This window comes from Nicotiana attenuata, chromosome 6 (assembly GCF_001879085.1).
Source record: "Nicotiana attenuata strain UT chromosome 6, NIATTr2, whole genome shotgun sequence".
In the NCBI taxonomy this organism is placed as follows: Eukaryota; Viridiplantae; Streptophyta; class Magnoliopsida; order Solanales; family Solanaceae; genus Nicotiana; species Nicotiana attenuata.
In genome coordinates, this window is record NC_031994.1 from 94,672,547 (window position 1) to 94,678,546 (window position 6,000).

Consider the following 6,000-nt stretch of genomic DNA (forward strand, 5'->3'; position numbering starts at 1 on the left):
GTATCAACAAAGTCAAATCTCGGTCAAACTTCTCAACTCTCCAAACCTTCAACTTTCAAGCTTTTGCCAATTCAAGCCAAAGCCACCTATGGACCTCCAAATCAATATCTGAACATACTCTTAAGTCCAAAATAATCATACGGAGCTATCGGAACCATCAAAACTCCATTCCGGTGACGTTTACTCGTAAGTCAACATCAGGTCAACTATTTTAACTTTGGCTTCCAACCTTGGGACTTAGTGTCTCATTCTGAATCATATCTTCGAAACCAAACGAACCACCCCAGCAAGTCACATAACCACAATTGAACATAGAACAAGAAATAAATAGGGGAACAGGGCTACAATACTCAAAATGACTGGTCGGGTCGTTACATTGATGTATAAATTTAGCATGGAATTGGTAAGATTTACACCTTCGAGCATAATCCAAACAATCTTTCACCATGGTTGACCAATAATACCCCATTCTTTTTATAGAAAAATGAAGTTTTGTCCCAGATTGATGCATTTCACATACTCCAGAATGTGCTTCTTGCAAGGCTTGAAAGGATTTATCATCCCCCAAATAACGTAAGAACACTCCATCAAGTGATCATCTATAGAGTGTATCTTTGTAATAAAGAAAACGAGGGGCCCGCCTTCGGATTTATGTCATCCTTGGGGGATTTTGTGACAATATCCCATAACAAAGATAATCGATTAATGGTTGTCTCAAATCTTCAATTTCAACCTCAAGAATGGCAGCAAGAAGCTCAACTTTGCTTTCTTCTTCTTTGTAGTCATTTGGTGGAGGAACTACCCATCTTTTGGAAAACAACGACTTGCGTTTGATCAGGCAAAGATAATGTAGAAGCTAAGGCTGCTAATGCATCAGCTTTCCTATTTTCCTTTCTCAGCACGTGTTGAATAGTTACCTCTCCAAGCCAACTTACCAGTCTCTGAGCATATTTGTGATATGGGACCAACTCTAACTTCTTGACCTCATAGCTACCCAAAATCTAATTGATCACTAACTTGGAGTCTCCAAAAACTTGTAGTTGAAATTGTTTAATATCCACAACCATTTGAAGCCCAGGGAGGAGCACTTGATATTCAGCAACATTATTGGAGCAATGTTGTGTCAGAGTGAAAGAATACGACAAAACTTCTCCTTGAGAAGTGATGAAAACTATTACAACGCCATCTCCTTCACGATGGACATAGCAATCGAAATATATCTTCCAAGGAAGTTGAATTTCGATGACCATTACATCTTCTTTAAGTAATTTATCAGTCAACACCCAATCATCTAGAATCAGATGGCCAGCTAGGAAGTTTGCTAATACTTGTCCTTTTACCGCCTTTTGAGGAACATACACAATTTCAAATTATTAAAATTGAAGGTGCCACCTTGCTAATCAATCACTTAGGATAGGTTTAGACATGACAAACTTGATAGGATTCGCTACTGAGATGAGTCACACAATGTGAGTTTGGAAGTAATGCTTCAGCTTCTGAACAGAGAAGACAAGTGCTAAACATAACTTCTTGATAGGTGAATACTTGAGCTTATTTGGCGTCATCATCCTACTCAAGTAATAAAGTGCATTTTCTTTGCCTTCATTGTTTCCTTGAGCCAGAAGTGCTCCTACTTACCTTTTCTTGTGCTGAAATGTATAATATTAATGGTTTTCTAGGTATGGGGCTGCTAGTGCTGGAGGCTTCATCAGATTGGACTTAATACTTTCAAAAGCATCTCTACAAGCTTGGTCCCATTCAAAAGTAACCCCTTTCTTCATGAGGCGACAAAACGGTTGGCATCTTCCAGCCAGATTCGAAATAAATCTTTTAAGATATTGCCAACTTAGCATGCAAGGTTTTTAATTCATGAACGGGCATTTACAAGGTATCATCCACTTTAGCTTGATCAATTTCAATACCTCAATGTCCAACAATAAAACCGACTAACTTTCCAGAAGTAACTCCAAAGGTGCACTTCAATGAATTCATTCTGAGTTGGTATCTCCAATACCGTTCAAATACCATCCTCAAATCTTGTAAGTGATCATCTCTCTTCCTTGACTTCACCACCAAGTAGTCAACATAAAACTCCATGTTTTATGAAGCATATCGTAAAAAATATTTTACATGGCACATAGATATGTAGCACCAGTATTTTTCAAACCAAAAGGCAATACCTTGTAGCATTATATACCTTTAGGGGTGCAAAAGGCGGCAAGTTCTTCATTTTTGGTGCCATGCTAATTTGATTATATCAAGATGAACCATCCATGAAAGACATCGCCTCATATCCAGTTGTGGCATCAATCATGATCTTCAGGATGAGAAGAGGAAATTCATCCTTAGGATAAGCGTTATTTAAGTCCCTAAATTCAACACAAACTTGGATTTGGCCATTCTCCTTTCTTACAGGGACGATGCTTGAAATCCATGTATGATACTTCACTTCGCGAACAAAACTAGCCTCAATAAGCTTGTTAACTTCGATTTCAATTAAGGAAACCAGCTCAGGTATGAAGCGACATTGTGCTTGCTTCACAAGACGAGCACCTCGTTTGATAGTAAGATAATGAACAGCCACCTTGGGGTCTAAACCTGGAAGCTCTCTGTAACTCCAAGCAAATACATCTTTGAACCCCTTAAGTAGCTCAATACATTTGCTCTCTTCATCTCCAGTTAGAGAGACACTTACATATGTGGGCCTTGGATATTCAACATCTTTGATATTGACTTCTTTTAGTGCATCAACCATTGTTTTCACCCTTCTTCAAGCTCAGGTGGTGGATATTTAGCGTCTTCATCCTCTGAGGATCACCATCATTGAAATATATGTGATCACATACATGAATATCAAGCTACTTTTCCTCGATTTCCATATAAGATGAAGCGTTTTGTTCATCATAAATGGTGATATGATACGATGACCCTACACTTTCTTTGTCTTCCTCACATTCTTTAGTATGGACTATAGTATGAGCCTTTGCTTTGAGGACCTCTCCCAATGAAACTACAAGTTTTGTCTCTCGCCTTATTCTAAAGGAATCTGAGTCAGGCAGTCTATGGTCGAAATCTGCTTTTTAGCAAAGATAGATGCTTCGATCTTTCTATTACTTCCATGGCACTCATGCTCTTTCTTCAATGGTCCCAACCTATCAAAGACTGAGGTCCTTGTTTTTGTAAGTCGATCAAACACAGAAGGATTCTTATTAAATGTTGTAGACTTTCTTTAGCAGTAATGCAGTTACAATTTGCCCTTTTTATGGAGATACGGATTGGCACGGGTTGTTTGTAACCCAAAACATCATGTGATTGCTTTAGGGGGTACCCTTTCTCCATCATCATCTTTTGAGTAGGGTTTGAAGCTTCAGGTGGAAGATTTCCTAATTTGGGTGGTTCATTGGGATCATATCCCTTTTTTTCTAACAATTTGTAGGCATTTGGGTCAAAACCCTCATCGGTGCGCTTTGCATGAAGTGCTAGATTTAGGAGCGAATTGTGGTTTGATGATTTGACAAAACCTTTAAGCAACTTTTTGGACGACTTAATTGCATCAATTCACTTGATAGGAAGGGTCAAGCCTCCAATCACATTACCTTGTAGTTTAGAAGATGGATCTTCAACCTTCGTTGCCTTTGGGACATAGCAAAGAATAGGAGTCACTTTCTTACTTGAAGATGCCTCATTTATCTTGTTCCTATAATAAAGCACTTGTGATGTTTTGCTTAAAGTATATATATTTGTATGTATATCGCCTCATATCTTACTTTTGTTTCGTGGATTTAGGATGTGAAATGTATTGATTTATATAATTTGATGTGTTTTTATGTGTAGGAATGATCCGAGAGCAATTAGGGGAGATATGTGCAAAATTAGAGCCAAAACGGACAAAAACAGGAAAAATGGGCATTGGACAGAAGGTTAAATTTCACAGTGCCGTGGAGGGTGCCTGGCACTAGCCAGGGCGCCAGTGACGTGAAGGTTCTCCAAATTCGCCAGGGACACGATTATTTCGGACCTAGACCTACCCAACACGTATAAAAGCACGACTAAACTTATTTGTGAGGGAGACACGCCACTTTTGAGAGGGAATACACACAAAAAACATTCGGGGAGCAAGAACATCTCAGATTTCTTCATCTTTTCTTAGTATTTTCAATTATCCAAACTTATGAAATTGTTTGCCAATATCATGAGTGGCTAAAAACCCATCGTTTTGGGGTTGTGATTTAGCCATGAATATTGTTGTTTAACGTTGACTTAAACTTGATTAAAATTTACTAATATATGGTTGTTTCTTCAATTTTTTGATTAATTGTTTAATTGTCTGGCCAGCAGTTAGGTTCTGTTTACTACTTATGCTATGCTTGGGAAAGCCGTGTTTAGATTAGAGAAGAACTGAAGAGAGCATGATCTTAACCCTTGGGAGTGGATTTGTGGTTAGGCTACTTAGTCACCGTGCTTAATTAAATATCGTAATCTTAATGCGTTCTTAATAGATTAATTCCATAGGAATATAGGCGTTAATCTATTTTGAATAGGTGAGTAGTACTTCGGGATGCTCAAAGGAAAGTTTTATAGAGCTGTAGTTAGACCGGCCATATTGTATGGGGCAGAGTGCTGGCCGGTTAAGAACTCCCATATCCAGAGGATAAAAATAGCAGAGATGCGGATACTGAGGTGGATGTGCGGGCACACTAGGATAGACAAGATTAGGAATGAAGATATTCGAAAGAAGGTGGGCGTCGCCCCTGTGGATGACAAGATGCGGGAGGCGAGGCTCAGATTGTTCGGTCAAGTGCAGAGGAGAAGCCCGATGCACCGGTGAGGAGGTGTGAGTGGTTGGCCGTGGTGGGTACGAGGAGAGGTAGAGGGAGACCCAAGAAGAATTGGGGAGAGGTGATCAGGCAGGACATGGCGCGACTGCTCATTTCCGAGGACATGGCCCTTGATAGGAAGGCCTGGAGGTCAAGCATTAGGGTTGTAGGATAGGGGGAGTAAAGCTTTCCTTACTTCATTCTGGGGGCGAGGCGGGGTTGGATTAGGATTGGCCTTAGATGGCTTACAGTTTATGTGGGACCCACACTATTCTTGTTGTTTGTCTTAGCCCCGGGCCTTAGATTATGGTTACTGTTATTGCATGTCATTCATCTTTCGGTTTTTATGTTTCTGTTACTATTACGATTTCTACTGGAGTTACTAATGAATTCTCTCCTTTTGCTTTTTCTTACTTTATTTTCGTCTTCCTAAGTCGAGGGTCTATCGGAAATAGCCTCTCTGCCCCTATCGGGGCAGGGGTAAGGTCTGCGTACACATTACCCTCCCTAGACCTCACTATGTGGGATTTTACTAGGTAGCTGTTGTTGTTGTTGTTGAGTAGTACTCCGAGAGAAGTCTATGAGAGCAATTATTGATTAATTACAAGCATGAGTGAATTGTATGAGAGGGAGAGTTAACTAGAACACAATCGAATTGGTGAATCGATCACAACCCTGAAATATTTGTCTCTATTGAATACGTAACAATCATTTTACTGCTTGATAATTTAGTTATTACTTAGAATTGTAGTTTAGTATAATCACATTCTTGAACTAGAATTTAGCTTGACTGAATAACAATATTTGTGAGTTAATGGGTAGTTGATATAAGTCTCTGTGGGTTTGACACTCGACTTATCATTTTATTACTTGTACGACCACGTATATTTGCGTGTGCGTTTGGGAGCAACAAGTTTTCGGCACCGTTGCCGGGGACTTAGAAATTAGCTACTTGACTGACTTAAGCTTTTATTAGTTGTTTGTTCAAGTTTTAATTTTTAGTTTACCTTGTTTGTGTTAACATAGGCTCTTCTCTTGAATGCGGAGGAGTAGAAGCGCAAAAAATCTCCTTCCTCTTGATCCTGAAATTGAGCGGACACTTCACAGAGTGAGGAGGGAAGTCGAAGCTAGAACTAGAATAGAAAGAGAGTTGGACATCGTAGTTCAACCACAGCCAATAGAG